This window comes from Miniopterus schreibersii (genome assembly GCF_964146895.1).
Source record: "Miniopterus schreibersii genome assembly, chromosome: 12".
Lineage (NCBI taxonomy): Eukaryota > Metazoa > Chordata > Mammalia > Chiroptera > Miniopteridae > Miniopterus > Miniopterus schreibersii.
Window position 1 is genome coordinate 32,320,719 of NC_138112.1, and position 17,032 is coordinate 32,337,750.

Consider the following 17,032-nt stretch of genomic DNA (forward strand, 5'->3'; position numbering starts at 1 on the left):
TAACCTTTCTTAACAGCCTTTCAGTATTCATTTGTTTTATCTATAAAGTTAGAGGCAAAGTATCTTACCCTCTGAAGTGTCATAATACGTGAAAGGTGTAAATTTACAAAACACTGGTTTCTCTATTATAATATCACTAGTAGATTAAATATGTTCCCTCTTTCCCAGTAAAGTGCAGTCAACCACAGAACACAGTGTACAGTGAAACTTGACAGAAAATTAAATTGGCAGAATATGAGGTTTTGTATTTTTTTAATGTGTTATGGAGTACTTCTAATAATGTCAGTCAAATGTTCCTGGTTTAATATGCATAGTTCTAGGACTATTAATATACAGTACATCATGTCTCAGATTAATGCATGATTTAGTCTCCAATAGAAATTGTTAGTTTTCTTTCCCTCAGGTTTGTTTCTCTTAAATTTTATTTTACAGACTTTTAAAATGGAGTACATAGTAGTTAAATTTAGAAGGTTAACATTTTCCGAAAGGATATCTATGTCAGTTTAGTGGGTTTATGGCTCCATTTTAAAGGTTAATTTTGTTGTTGTTTTAAAACAGAATTTCTATTTTTGAATAATTTTTAAATATAGGAAAGTTGCAAAGATAGCGCAGACTTTTTTTTATACCTCTCACCCAATTTCCCCCATTGGTAACATCTTACATTACCATGGTACATTTGTCAAAACTGAGAGCCCAGTGTTAGTACATTGCTGTTACTAATCTGGATTTCACCAGTTTCCCATCAATGCCTTTTTTTGTTTCCAAGACCTAATTCAGGGTCCCACGCTACATTTAATTGTCATGTTTACCCACTCCTAGTTTATAACAGTTTCTTAGTCTTTTCTTTGTTTTTCATTACTTGCACATACATCCCAGTCTGGGTTTGTCTGATTTTTTCTCATGATTAGACTGGAGTTATGTGGATTTGGGAGAATACCACAGAGGCAAAGTGCTCTTCTCATCACATCATATCGGGATATGTGATATCCATATGGTGATATTAATTTTCATTATTTGGATAAGGCGGTGCTTGCCAAATCTCTCCACTGAAAATGTACTGTTTGTCCCTTTCTGTACTCTGTTCTTTGGATGTGAGTCACTAAGTCTAGCCCATCCTCACTAGAGGTGGAAATGAAGGCTAAGAAGTGGGAGATGGAATTAAACACCACCTCCTCAGGGTGGGAGTATTTAGAATTCTTCAGTATGGAAGATTTGTTGTCTCTTCACCCTTGTATGTATATTTTTAAAATTTATTTTCTCGTTGAGAGTATTACAGCTGTCCCCCATTCCCCCCCAACCCTTGTATATTTATTTATATGAGGATGGATTCCTATACATTGATCTTATAGTTTGGGTTATACTTCAGGTCTGTGTTACTTATTTTGTTGCTGTTTTGTTTCAGCTGTTGGAAACTCAGGTTGACTCCTGTACCCCTCTGACACGCCTCTGTCCTTTTGTTTTTTGAGTTCTTCCTTATTCTCTGGTGCTGGAAGATGCCTCAGATTTATTTGTTTACTGTTTTCATGATTGATGGACCTACACTGACACATCATCACTCAGAGTCCGTAGTTTACATCAGGGTTCACTCTTGGTATTGTATGTCCTATAGGTCTGGCAGATGTGTAATGACACGGATCCATCATTATAGTGTCATACAGAATAGTTCCACTGCTCTGAAAACACTCTGCACCTCTTCGTCCTTCCTCCCTCTTCACCCCAACAGCCACTGATCTTTTTACTGTCTCCAAAGTTTTGCCTTTTCCAGAGTGTCATGTGGTTGGACTCATACAATATAAATCCTTTTCAGGTTGGCTTCTTTCACTTAGTAATATGCATTTAAGATTCCTCCATGTCTTTTCATGGCTTGATATCTCATATCTTTTTAATACTGAATAATATTTCATTACCTGGATATACTAGTTACTTATCCATTCACCTACTGATGGACATCTTGGTTGCTTCAAATTTTAGCAATATCCAAGGCTTATTTTTAAATTTTCCCTACCCTAGCCCTAGAATCAGCCATTTCTCCAAAGAGCCCTGGATCCTTTTATGAGAAAATGGTATTTAGAAACCCAAGATTTAGTCGCTGAATGTCTTGCTGCTACTGGGGGATTATTGTTCCCAAGCTTTCTCAGCAGACAGAGCTATAATATGATTTTTTTTATTTTTATTTTTTAAATCACAAATAGGATTTCCTGTCACCATTAGAAGTCTGAATTTTAAACAGATTCTTGGACTGGGGGGCTCATATCCACCAGCTCGTTCAACTTTAGCACCTGTCTCATCCCCAGTAGCTTTTCCAGAACTGCTACCTTCACCATGAAGCTCTATGAGTTTTCCTAGTTCATGGAGCAAATAAATAGATTGACAAGCCTTTTCTTTGTCTTTTCCATTGCCACCTGGAATTAATTTATTGACCATTTCTTTTTACATCATTTGTCTGCACCTCTCAGTTCATGATTTCCATCATCTTCCTCCGGATTTGGTGGACCTGTTGATTCTGAGCATAAAAGGTCTTCCAGATCTGCTTGCTGCATTTTTTAGTAAAACCAACACAGAATAGATGAAGCAAATAGCCATCAGTATTCTTGACATCAACATGAGCTTCAGTCGTGGGTGGGCCATTTTCTGACCATGGAGAGCACATTTTGTCACAGGTAAGATCCATGCCATGGAAATCAGTCAGGCAGTTTTTGCCCCAAACATCCTCAGTAATTAGCTTGAATTTTTCAAATACAACTTCATCATTCTGTAGATCAGCTACACTCACTTCAAAAATACGACCACTAGACGCAATTTTGGTTCCTTGACTTCTCATAACTAGTGTTTTTCCAATATTTCTTATATTGAACATAGCTGGTGCTTTCACATCATATCAATCTTTATGAGAAAATGGGTTCAGTTCCTGGTCAAGGGCATGTACCTGGGTTGCAGGTTCCATCCCCACCCTGGTTGGGGTGCATACGGGAGGCAACCAATCAGTGTGTCTCTTTCACATTGATTCTCTCCCCCTCCCCCCCTTTCTCTCTCCCCTTCCTCTTCCTCCCACTTTCTCTAAAAATCAATGGGAAGAAATATCCTCAGGTGAGGGTTAACCAAAAAATAAAAATTTTTAAAAAATGGTTCAACCTCTTTTTTCTTGGCTCCCTTTTTGCCACCTTTTGTAAGGCGCTTGTTCTTGCCGATCACCATGGTGCTGTTCAAAGAGCCAAAAAACTATAATACGTTTTTTAAATAAGTGTTTTCATTACATTCTGCCTATAAATATAATTTCTGAGAGAATTCAAAATGTTCTAAATTGCAAAACCTACAATTAAGAAATGTCATGTAATAAAATTTTCCATTTCTTTTCAGTTAAAGCCAGAATTGGAGCAAGGCTCAGCCTAATGTATTTTAAAGTATTTATTATTATCTTTTTTGTTGTGTTGGTTTTCTTTTGTTTATTTTGGTATTTTGTTAACAGGTATTTTTTCCTTATTAGGGATTTTTTCCCCTAAGCTCTGAAGTCAAGCATATTTCAGGATAAAACTGATGCTTCCTCTTGAATATTGCTGTTGGAAATATAAATAGGCACGGCCTCTCTAGAGGAATACCTTTTCACCAAGAATTTCATATCTAGGAATTTTTCTTAAGGAAATGTTCTTACAACTCTGTAAACAAAAATGTTGAAAGCAACTTTATTTATACTAGTGAAAAATTACTAACAACCTAAACGTGTATTTAAGGAGATTGGTTAGCTTTCAGCACAACTAGCAAATAGTCATCACCATTTAGCGCCTGCGGTAGTAGACCTTATCCTTAATAAATATTTTTAAGCCATCTTATGGATAATTTACAGAAGTAAAATAAAGGGATAATGAAAACCAACTTTATTCACATTTTAATAAGAATTTAAGCATAGCAGACTCTAAATTTTAAAAACTGCTTTATTGAGAGAGGATTTGCTTACCATAAAATACACCAATTTAAAGTGAACAATGGGTCTCTAATAATCTAAGAATTATTATTATATTATATTATATTATATTATATTATATTATATTATATTATATTATATTATATTATATTATATTATATTATATTATTATTATATTAGTTATCTTTATCACCCAAAAAGAAACTTTTTGCCATTAGCAGTCACTACCCGTCATCCCTCCCACCCTAGGTAACCATTGATCATCTACTTTGTGTTTCCATGGATTTGCCCATCCTGGATATTTCATGTAAATGGAATCATGGAATATACAGGGATTGGCAAAAGTAAGTTTACAGCTGTGAGTACACAAAAAATTTATTCTTGTATTACTATTTATTATTGTATTATTTATTTATATTTCAATTGTAGACCTACTTCTGCCCACCCCTGTATTGTGTTTTTTGGCTAGTTTATTTCACTTTGCATATTATCTTCCATGTTGTAGCAAGTATCAATACTTCCTTCCTTTTTATTGCCAAATAACATTCCACTATGAGTATACCACATTTGTTTTCCCACTCAGGGAATGAATATTTGTCTTGTTTCTACTTTGGGGCTATTACGAATAATGTTACTATGAACATCTGAGTACAAGTATTTGCGTGAGCATGTTTTCATTTCTCTTGGGTAGGTACTTAGGAGTGGAATTGGTGGTCACATGGTGAGTGAGGAATTGCTAAGATCTTTTCCACAGTGGCTGCACCATTTTACAGTCCCACTAGCAATATATAAAGGTTTCAATTTCTCCATATCCTTGCCAAAAGTTACTGTTATATGTCTTTTTTATTGTGCCATTTTAGTGATTATAAAGTAGCATCTCATATGGTTTTGGTCCACATTTTCCTAATGACTAATAATGTTGAGAATCTTTTCATGTGCCTCTTGGCCATTTGGATATCTTATTTGGAGAAACGTTTATTTATATCCTTGGTTCATTTTTTAAGTTAGGCCACTTGTCTTTTTATTATCTTGTTGTGAGAGTTCTTTACATATTCTGGATACAAGTCCCTTATCAGATATATGATATTTTTTCCCATTCTGTGGATTATCTTTTCATTTTCTTCATGATGGTAGCAATCCCAAATTACTACTCTCACTTTTCTGGTTTTTCAAAATACCCCAAATAGAGCCCTTTGAATGTAGCTAACTTGGTATCAGCTGCCATGCATGAACCTGGAATGTATCAATACTTGAAATATAGATTCTGGATCTCAAATAGGTCTCTAACAGATTCTACTTTATTACTACTTCTTGTTCCTCTGTTCACATCATCAAAAAGTAATACTTTTGACAACTCATAATTTTGTTGAAGAGAAAGTGGCCATCTTTTTTGCTCCATAATTTCAAAACATTTTTATTTTTAAATTCATAGACACCAACCAGAATGATCAATCAATAAATTTTTTTATTTCTACATTTCCTTCCAAAGACCTTTATATAACACACTTTTCTTCAGCATTTGTCCACTTATTAACTGTATCAAGTAAATTTTGAAGCACAAATATCATAAACGGTGGTCCAAGTTCTTGTTCCAAATTACTGCATAATGAAGTCTTAAGTGTGGAATGACTCATTGGGTGAAAATGCCTTATTTCCTTTTTACCCTTAGAAATGTATTATTCACTTATCAGTTCTTGAGTTGGAGAAAATTTGTTTAGGGTATTGTTATCTGAAGGCTCATAGTCTGAGATTTCACTTATATAACCAATTTTACCATCATCATTAGAGATTGTTACTGTCTCTTTGCATTAATTTCCTTGTTTGTGTATGAAGCATCTTTACAATTTTTCTTCTTTTTGTCATTATGAGTGAAAAGTAAAAGGTTTGATACTCAACTGTGCTCTCTGAAAACTACAAAAGAGATTACAACAATGCTGTCTCCGGGCTTTTCTCATACCTTCTGGAAAAATGACACAATACTTTTTGTGCCGCAGTGAGAAAACCAGAGGTGATACAATGGTAATGATTTATGTCACTGTGCATCTTCTTCTTATCCATTGTTTATCTTAGGCGTCCATCATCTATTTTTATAATATTTTATTTTTTTAACCTAATTAGGAGTAATTGATAAAATAATTTGTAGGATATTGAAATAGCAAAATGTTAGAGTATACAGAAAAAAATCTCGAAAATCCCATATGTATCTTAGATTCATGAAAGGATTCAGTGAGTATTATTCTATTAGAAAAAATGTTTTTCTATCTCTTTTGGCTGACTTCTGTAATGGCTTGTTTTGTCCTCAAAAGAGACAAGTCCTGTGAATGCAACCTTATTTCAAAATAAGGTCTTTTACAGATGTGATCAAATTAAAATGCTTGATGAGGGTAGTCCCTAAATCCAATGTCTAGTATCTTTATAAGAGAAAGGAGAGGGAGATTTGGATACAAGACATAGAGGAGATACACACAGAGGGAAGAAGCCATGTGAAGACAGGCAGAGATTGGAGTGATGCCGAGGAATACCGAGAATTGGCGGGAGCTACCAGAAACTAGGAAGAGGCAAGGAAGGATTCTTCCCTAGAACCTTCAGAGGGAGCACGGCCCTGCCAACACCTTGATTTTAGACTCCGAGCCTCCATAGCTGCCAGAGAATACATTTCTGTTGTTTTTAAGCGCCCCCGTTTGTGGTAATTTGTTATGGCTGCCTAAGGAAACTAATAGAATCTCTAAGGAAGTATAAAAGTCATGAGATACTAATTTTTAGAAATATTTTAAACTGCTTAACAGAGAAACTCAAAAATTAAAACTGGACATATGGACCCTGGTAGTAAACTGAGAATTAATTATGATTCCACCAAACAATGAGTTACTGTACAGCCATTGAAACTGATGATAAAACTTTACATCATGTTGTTAAAAGAAACAAAAAAGTGGTTGTGAAACAGAAAGTAGAATGTAATTTCAGTTTTTTACAATGTGTGTGTATGTATGAATAGGAAAAAGTCTGGAAAAATCACCAATATTCAACTCATAAGCAATGCTAGCTCTACTGATTTTTATTTTCTTTCTTAAACTTGTCTTTTTTCAGATTTGAAAACCTAGTGTTTATTAATTTTATAATGAGAAAATTAGCTACACGTATTTCCATTTGTGGGGAAAATCAGTCTGGGCTTTGAGCTGATTTCATTCCAGTTTGATTAACTGGTTTTTGTGATTGATGTGAGCAATCATGAACTCATCCCCTTGGGTTATCTCATCAGTTCAAATGCTAAGCTCAGAGGCCACGCAACACTCATATTCAGGATGCCCTCATCCTGTTCAGTGGCCGTGGTCAGAATGTCAACATGTGAGCTGAGTCAAACTGAGTGTGAAACTGGGTGTAAAACTGTTCCTCCTATCCCATATGACTTTTTCATTCTTCAACCACTTGATATTTAGATGCTTATCTAAACTCTGTTAATTTATACTCATTGATTTTCAAGATCTTTTTTTATTGTGGCTATTTTATTCATGCCACATGAATTTTCATGTACCTCTGTTTCTAATGTTCCTCACTATAGCATTAGGCTCCTTTTTCATAACTCATTCCTCAAGGCTCAGCTGAAGTATTACCTGCTCCTTGATTCCCTCCTGTTTTTCCCTCCCAATAGAAATTATTTTTCTCTTTTTCTGTTCTCTTATAGTACTTATCTATTTCATGTCCTAGATGAAAAATACGCTCTTGTTTTTACAGTGAGCCAGTTTGTAGTTCTTTTTATATATGTCTATCTTATAGATAATAAATATTCTAAATAGCTATATCTACTAACAATAGATATTCAGTATCATTAAATTGAATTTGTAAAGCACAAATTCTCATTTTTCTAAAATTTTTCTTTACTCTTTCTGTTATAAATTTGAACCCACAACAGGAGTTAAGTATTTGTTAATCATTCCTTTTACTCTATTTCAGGGGTGGGGAACCTTTTTTCTGCCAAGGGCCATTTGGATATTTATAACATCATTCTCGAGCCATACAAAATTATCAACTTAAAAATTAGCTATGAAAAAAGCTCCTAGATTTATTGAATTTTGAGTCCTGCCTGTGGTTGCTTTGGCAGGGCCAGACCAAATGATTTCGAAGGCCAGACGTTCCCCACCCCTGCGTCTATTTCATGGAAATGATATATCACCATGAAACTTTAATTCCCTTATTGTTTCTGGAATGTGTGTGAATAATGATGATTCTTTATGCTATCCTCTTGAAGGTGGGACCTTAAAACACAGAGATTTCTTCTTTTAGTTAAAATTTAACCCTATTCAGATAGAAATACTAATTAACAGACTGCTTGGCATGACTCAGGAACTTTATTCATTATCACCTTACCATTTTCATTACTTATGTCATATAGCCAGGAGACAAACATTTCAGGCAAATTGAGCAGCAAGTGCAGACGCTTTTTAGTAGGAATATTTAGCATACTTGGGTATACCATACAGAGGATGTGAATATTTGGATTAACCAAGGGTTGGGAATTGCCAAGTGAATTTGCTGGAAGTAGGTAGGTACAAAAGGTTATAATGATAGATCAAGGAATCTCTGCTTTGGAAAGGAGCAAAGTAAGGAGATAGGAGTAGAGGGTGATAATGGAAAAAGTGGTGAAGTTAAAGAATTACAGTTCTTACTGAAGAATTAAGTTATTGGTGTGGAAATACTGGCTTAAAGAACCTGACGAACAGGTGACGGTAAAGAATGCTACGGTGAAGTCCATGTCGCCATCAGGGAACCTCTGCTCAGCGCCCACCTGTGCACTAAAGTGCCAGTTGTCTTTTCCATTGGCTGTTGTGTAACCACCTCAACATGTTCAAAACTAAATTCATCATCTTATTCCCTAAGTCTGTTCATACCCCTTCTGAATTCCCTGTCTAGGAAATGCCCTGGTACCCTTTGTCAGAACCCGTGTGGGTGTCGTTCCAGCTTCTTTTCATGCCCTTTGCGTTCCATCTGTCACCCAGTCCTCTGCCCTGCATCGGCTACCTGAACTGCTGGCAGTGCTGTCACGTCACCCTGCTTCACATGGTGCTCCTTTGCCTGTGCTGTTTTCTACCTGGAATGGCTGTCCCCGTGCCTTTGTCTAGCTGACCCCTGCCCATCATTCTTAACTCAGCTTAAAAATGATCTCACCAGAATCCATGCCACTAACAACACATCTTTCTTGTTAAATGTTCTTCTATATGTCCAGGTTATTTTATTCTTAAATATTTCGTAACTTTGGAATCATTGATTTTTTTTCTCTATAGCTTAGATTCTCAGCTTTTTAATTTAAGGACTTTTATTTAATTTTGTAACTCTGTTCCTTAAATACCTGTTGGAAATAGGTTTCTATCAATTCTGTTTTTTAAAAATATTGAAATTGCCTGGCTGGTGTTGCTCAGTGGTTGAGCATCGACTCATGAACCAAGAGGTCAGCAGTTCAATTCCGGGTCAGGACACATGCCCAGGTTGTGGGCTTGATCCCCAGTAGGGGGCGTGCAGGAGGCAGCCGATAGAGGTTTTCTCGCTCATCAATGTTTCTGTCTCTCTCCCTCTCTCTTCCTCTCTCTCTAAAAAAAAAATAATAATCAATAAAAACATTTTAAAAAACATACTGAAGTTATCTGGGGGGTTTTTTTGCTTATCTTCCCATTAGCCTGTAAATTCCTCAAACTGTATCTTGTTCCTCTTTGTCTTCTTAGTTTCAGTTACTGCCACATGACTGATTCAGAGCTCAAAAGTCAATCTCAATTCAATTGAGTATTTGTTGAGAGCCACCTGTGTACCAAACACTAGGTTAGGTACTGGGACACAGAGATGAACAAGACCGATAAGGCCCCAACCTTCATGACTCTAATGAGCAAAACAGGCATTAAATAAGAAATTAGAAATGTGTTAGCTATTATAAAAAAGACTGTCCTGAGGGCAAGAAGAGCATATGGCAAGGGGATTTCACCTTCTCTAGGTTGAATTGAATTTAGAGGTAACCTTATCAGTAGAATGATTATATGAGAGTGCATTTTAAAATGTCATTCATATTTAATGACCACTGGCTGTTATATCTGGTTTGGATTCTGTTGCTTTTCTATTCTTGGAACAACAGAAACCCAGTTAGTTCTTTTTCTCCCCATTATTATAGAGCATTTGACGGGGCATAATCTTTTAGTTACCCCCGTATGTTATCTATATTTGACTGTGGAATGCCTTTTGGTACTTTTATGTTATGTTTGATATGTTATCCTTGAATGAATTATATTTAGCCAAATTATCAAAAGCTAAAAAACTCTCTAGTTTCTCTATCCTGTTACTTTATCTGCTTCTAAATACTTAGAATCTTTTATTAGACTTTATATGAAACGATTGTGAGTTTGTATCCTGTCTGACTTTAGAACAACAGCCAGGATAAGAAGGATCTAGACATCATGGCCAAAAGAAATGGGTAAAGAAACTGAATATGGTTAGCGTAGGGAAGACAAAGGGGAGACACAATTTGATGGTGGATTTTTAAGAACTTTACTGAGCTATAACTCACATACCGTAAAATTCACTCCTTAAAAATGTACAATTCAGTAGTATTTACTATAGTCACAAAGTTGTGCAGCTATCACCACTGTCTAATTTTATATGTGACCACTTCAAAAAGAAATCCCTTACCCATTAGCAGTCACTTCCCATTCCTCTCTCCTCCCAACCCCATCAAGCACTACTGAAATCAGAAACAGTGAGAGTGGGTCCCAGCAGTCTGTCATAGCAAACCCACCTGGTGATGCTGCTGCTGAGGACCACTGCTTTAGAGGCAGACCCCCTCGTTCCTGACTTCCAGCCACTCTAGCAGGAGCGAGGTGAGGGTTGACGGTTCCTTATGCAAATGCTCGATGAATCCCCATGTCCCCCATCCCCAGCCTCACCAAGATTCCATGTGCAGGTCACCTCCTTTCTGCTACAGCATACTCCCCATTTCAAATAGTGACTTCCAGGCTTCAGAACATTGGTCATCATTCACCCATCTGTTTTCTATCATCCAAAGATTTGTTGAGATCTATTGTCCCCTAAAGGCCCCTTTCCTGTTTTTTCCTTTTAATTTTTTCATTATTATTTTAAGATTGTCTCAGAAAGGAGTGAATATAAATATCTGTGCTTAATTCACTATTTGAACTTCATTTTTACTAGCTTGAGCGATATTAATTTGCTTTTTTTTTTAATTGCTAGTTAGGTAATGCATTGTTTGCATGGTGATTTATTGTCTCTGTCTAATGTAATGTCTAATGTCTCTAACTCTGCAGTATATGCTTACTACCTTAGAGGTCTAAACATTGGGTTCTCTACCCAGTTCCAGCATTGTATTCCTTGTGAGGAAAATGATTAACCTGCCCCCCCCCCCTTAAGTGTATGGGAGAATAGCCTCACCCTTCTTTTATCTAACTTGCTGAGGTCTGGCTAAGCAAACAAAAGATCTCAAGGATTGAATGTCTTTGAAATAAGTAGGTTTGATGTGAGGTTTTTTAAAATTCCGAAATAATCCTTTGAGTAGTGATACAAATAGAACTCATTTTGCTGAAATACAATGCCTGTTGGCATTGTCTAAAAGCAAATGCAGGTTACTATAGTGAGACATCAAATTAATCCTTAGTAATTTGACCAATATGGACAGTAATTGGAGCTGCAAAAAGCAAAACTGATGTTATTTCTTTCGGTTACTGTCTAATCTTATCCAAATCTATTTTGCTCTGGTGGTTTTAATTACTTTTTTAGGAGAAGTGAGGGTGGGGGTGGAATCTGTTTGTTACATGTTCACAGAATTTTGGTTGGGTTAGGAACAAAGAGAATTTATGTCATTTTAGCTGTTTTGTTTTTCCCTAGCTTGTTTACGTCTCCCTAAAAATAACTATGGGTACTTATTTATTCAGCAATAATTTTAGTGTTCACTCATGGTATGTGACTGTGTTGGACACCAAGGAGGATGTTAAAAATATAAAAAGCCCCATTGATTGACATATAGAGGGCACCAGTGCTATTACAGAGTTAAACAGCTACTAAGATAATGTTATCCCTGCCAGAAGTACTGAATTTGTCCAACGAATAGTTCTGTTAATTGAAGGAAATACAGTCAGAGAGACTTAAATTGGAATTCTAGCTTCTTTATATACTAGTTTTATAAGCATAATGCCTGAGCCTCCACTTCCTAACTATAAAGATAAATTAAAATGGCCACCTTGCCATTGTGAGAATTGGTTACTATGTAAAGCCCAGTGTTTATCACAATTTGACATGAAATGGTAAGTGCTATGGTGATAGAACTGATGACAACTGACACCTGGAGAACCCAAGGTGGTTATAAAGGACTAGCTAAAGAAAGAAACCAAGGTGGTGCACCCAGGAAGAACAGCTGACATTTAGTACTAAAGTTATTTTACAGCAGTGGCAGCACTGCAGTTTACACAACAGAGGATTGGGACAAAGAGTGAGTCTGCCAGGATTTAGGGCTCACAAGACAGGTGAGGTTAAATTAAATCAGTGCCTGGAACAAAGGAAGGGATTGGGGTACAGAAATAAGATACCTGTCAGAATTTGAAGATTAAATTCAGAAATAAACTATGAGAGCAGATTAGGTCATAATCTGCCCAGAGCTGTGGTCAATTATGTTAACAGTGAAGTACTTGTGCTTTTTTATATGCCCACCAGCAGTGAATGAGAGTTCTATTTGCAACACTTTGACAAAAATTAGTGTTGTCAAGTACTTTTTAGTCATTTTGATAAGTATATGATAGCTCATTATGGTTTTAATTTGCATTTCTGTGAAGACTAATATTGTTAAACTTTTTTTCTCATGCGCTTCTTGGCCATTCTTATATCTTTCATGAACTGTCTTTTCAGTTATTTTACCTATTTTTATTAGGTTGTTTTTCTTACTATTATTGAGTTATAAGAGTTCTTTCTATTTTGTAAATACAAACCCTTTATCAGATATATGTATTGTAAATATTTTCTCCCAATCGCCTTTCTTTTCCATCTTTTCAGTGTTGTCTTTTGAAGACCAGTGTTTTTATTTTGTTAGCATATACTTTATCCATTTTTTTTCTTCTGTGATTTGTGATTTTTGTGTCCTATTCAAAAGGCTGCAAAAATTTTCTCCTAATTTTTTTCTAGGAATGTTATAATCATCGCTTGTACATTTAGGCTCTGTTATCTCCCCTACTAGTCTATAAGCTCCTTAAAGGTAAAGCCATGCCTGATTTATGTCTGTCTGTATTTTCCATAGTGGTTAATAGTTTAATAAATATTTGTTGAATGAAGAAATAAATGAATATGACTTCATGGTAGATAATGATAATTGTAAGGTAAGGGCAGATAGCCAGGCTGTAGGCTGCTATCTCTAGTTCTTGGCTACTGTAATCTATGGGCTTGAATTACTTCTGTGCTTTTGACTTATTTCATCAATCTGTTCTAGTTGGGAGAAGAATCTCCATTGAAAAATGCATTAACAAACTTGAAGTAATATTATATTGGATCTATTTAGATATTTTAAAGTACCCTTACATATGAAAGTAAAATTTAATTTTACATTCCCATGTTGTTGGTATGAATTCCTCTTTGCATAAATTTAGAAAATTTAGTGTTTTAAAAAAAATCAAAATTTAATAAATTCACCTGTAAACTATGTGCATGACTTATAGAAACCACTAAGACACTGCTGTGTATTTTACTTTACTAAAATAGATTTGTTTCCTTTTACACAAAATAAAAGGAAATTTCATCTTGGTTGCTCTCGAAATTGCTACTAAAGAAACTCAACCATGGTTTTTATTTCTTTCTCACCAGTAGAAATTGGTAACAAATAAGTTTAGTCACATATGTTGGTTGATATTTACATTATTTTTCTTTCTTTTGATGTCAACCCCCACTTTATACCCCTATGCTGAAAAAAAATCTGTGTTTTGCCACTTGAAACAGGTGCATAGGACAGACAAATAAACATGTGTCACATAAATCTCTATAATTTAGAGAACATGCAAAACCTGAGCTAGCCTTATTTCACATTTAAGAGGCAGGTTTAGTATGTAAATTATGGTAGAGATTTTTGTAACCTAAAATGGAATGAAAAAGCATCCTGATTGACCATCAGTGCTTACAAACAACTATCCCCTTTCCACTAAGAAGAGGCTATACATAGAGAAAAGCATAAGACAGAAAAGAGCAGCTATAAGTGGTAGAGAGTGGCATTTGCAGGATAGCAAGTGAAGGAAGAAAGGTGAGTCAGGAACAGCCACCAAGAATGGAATGACCATGTTGTATAGAGAGGCTAGAAACACCCAGATAACAGTGACATTAAAGGTACAGAACTTCTCTCTGGAACATATGGTAATATGTTGGGGCTTACGGGACCATTCATGGTCTGTGCTTCACTTTGTTGGATTTGAAGAGCACACGCATGCAACACAAGAGAAAGTGGGCCGTGGAGTCAGACTCCTTTGGTTAAAGCCAGCTTTGTTCTGCGCCTCCAGTCTAGTTTCTTAACCAGTCTGAGCTTCAGTTTCTTCCACTCTAAAATGAAATGAAATCACCAGGCTCATAGGGTGGCAAGGATGAAATAAAATGTGTGTAAAGTGCCTGATGGTCAGTTAGTTTCAGTAAATTTTAAAATTTTTTCTTGTGATAAGATACATATAACACAAAATTTACTATTGGTGACATTTTGCAATCAGCACCACTCTCTAGCTTCAAACATTTTTATCACCCAAAAAGAAACCCCATACCCGTGAAGCAGTCACTCTCCATTCCTTCTCCCCAGCCCTTGGAAGTCACTCTTCTGCTTTGTGTCTCTATAGAATTATCTATTCTGGAATTTTCATAGAAAAGAAATCATACAATATGTGGCCTTTTGTGTCTGCCTCCTTTCATTTAGCATGATGTTTTCCAGGTTCATCCACATTGTAGAATATAGTAGTACTTCATTCCTTTTTGTGTCTGAGTAATACTCCATTTTGTAGATATAGCACCTTTTATCCATTGATAGACATTTGGGCTATTTCTACTTTTGGGCTATTATGAATAATGCTGCTATGAACATTTACATACAAGGTGTTTTTGAATACCTGTTCCCATTTCTTTGGGCTGTATGCTCAGGAGTGGAATTGCTGGGTCATGTGATAATTCTGTGTTTAATTTTCTGAGGGATCACCAGACTTTTCCACAGCAGCTGCACTATTTTTCATTTCTACCAGCAGTGTACAGGGGGTGGCTCCACATCCTCACTGACACACATTATTGTTCTTTTTTTTAAATTGTAACCATCAAAAAACTTCTTCAAAAGTATATTGATTAGGGATTTTAAACTTTTTTTTGGTATTGGTTCTTTATCTGGGGTTCACATAATAATTACTTTGGGACTTTTAAATATACTAATGGCCAGGACCCTTCCTAGGTTATCTGAATAGAAGTCCCTAAAGGTAAAGCCTGGAATTAATAGTCCTCATTAAAAACCATTGCCTCTGGTAGAGGTTCTCAAAATTTGGTCTGGGGTTTCCTGGGGCCCCCTGGGATCCTTTCAGGGGAGTCCTTGGAGAGTAAAACTATTTTCATAATAATACTAAGACAGTATTTACTTTTCTCATTTCCATTCTCTCATGAATGTGCAATGAAGTTTTCCAAAGTCTTCATGGCAAGTGATAGCACAGCATGTGATAGCATAAGCTGATAAAAGAATCCAGCTGTCTTCTATTAGGCCAGATATGAGAGAGATTTACAAAAATGTAAAACAGTGCCACTCTTAGGAGTTTTTATTTTTAAAATGTTCTTTATGATATATGATGGATTTGTCGTTTTTAAATGAGTTGATAAACAACATTTTTTATATTTTATTTTTATTGTTGAGAGTATTACAGATGTCCGCCACTTCCCCCCTTTACCTTCCTCCACCTAGCTCCCACCCCACCCCAGGCCTTCACCAGGCTGTTGTCTGTGTCCCTGGGCTAGGCATATATGCATATAAGTTCTTTAGTCTCTTCCTACCCTGCCATTCCCTCTGAGATCTGTCCGTCTGTTCCATGTTTTTACATTTTTAAAAAATTTCTCAGTTTTAATTGTAAATTTTGGTAGACATAACCTACATAAACAAACTCTCTGAAATGTTAATTTGACTAGTTTATAGGTAGAGGAGCCAGGATTTCAATTTAGGTCTGTAGAGTACTTAATCACTACCATAACCTTAAAAAAGTAAGCATGTGTCCGGATGTGCACAGGACTTGAGCCCAGGAAATTGTTGATAGGTCAAAGCCATAATTACTCATCTACCTCTGTAGTATCAGGCCTTAGAAAAGGTAACCTTTGAAATCTTTGTGGATTTAAACAACATGTGAGTACCATGTGGTGCCCTTACCTAAATGAAAGCATTTGTGTGTTCTCCGGTAGTTCTCAGCACAGGGACTGCTAACTATGAGAAATACAAGAGGGGTGGCCGAGGCATGAGTAGATGCAGTTGGCATTATGTATATCTTTTTTGTAAAGATGATTTTCATTTCACATTGAAACATGAGGATAAATAGAGTAATTAACAAATTGTGACCCTTTAGAAAAGGTTATTTTCTAAGACCTCATATCCAATCAGTCTGCCCCCTAAAGGGCCCATTATTGTGGGAATGATGAAAGTACCAATACAGTAGTTGTTTTAACTGGCTCCTGTCCACTATGGAGAAGCCAAAGAATCAGGTGCTGCCCTGTGTACCGAGAATGGGACAGGGTTGTTTTTTCATGTGGCAGTATTGAAGTTCCTCAAAAAATAAAATCTTTGCTCATTAGAGAAGTTCACCTGATCTGGTCCTTTTCAAAGATTTACTTATTGCCTACAGATTAAGAACTAATGTATGAGCAGTCACTTTTCAAAAAACTGATTCTGTTATCTCCTAGTGCCTTCTGTGAAAAATTATTTCAGAGAATAGCAGAATTTTTTGCTTAGTAATTGGTATTCTGTTTACCAGCTTCCTCTTCCTCCTCTGTCCTCACCCCTATCCCAATGCTGTTTCAGAGACTCAGTCGGGAATCAGCATGTTTTATAGGAAAATGACTTACTTGGTTATTTGACAAATCTTAATTGTCTAGTGTGAG

The 17,032-nt window shown here is 36.0% G+C and overlaps 1 protein-coding gene and 1 pseudogene across 5 annotated transcripts in view; one reads left to right on the top strand and one right to left on the bottom strand.

Moving 5' to 3' along the window:
• NARS2 (asparaginyl-tRNA synthetase 2, mitochondrial) overlaps positions 1 to 17,032 on the top strand; it is a 101,737-nt gene that overhangs the window by 45,611 nt on the left and 39,094 nt on the right. The window lies entirely within an intron of this gene.
• Positions 2,223 to 3,195, bottom strand: LOC308564858 (small ribosomal subunit protein eS1-like; annotated as a pseudogene). Its single transcript has 2 exons — positions 3,136 to 3,195; positions 2,223 to 2,908 (listed from the first exon to the last, which is right to left on the bottom strand). The product of its transcript is annotated as a small ribosomal subunit protein eS1-like (transcript).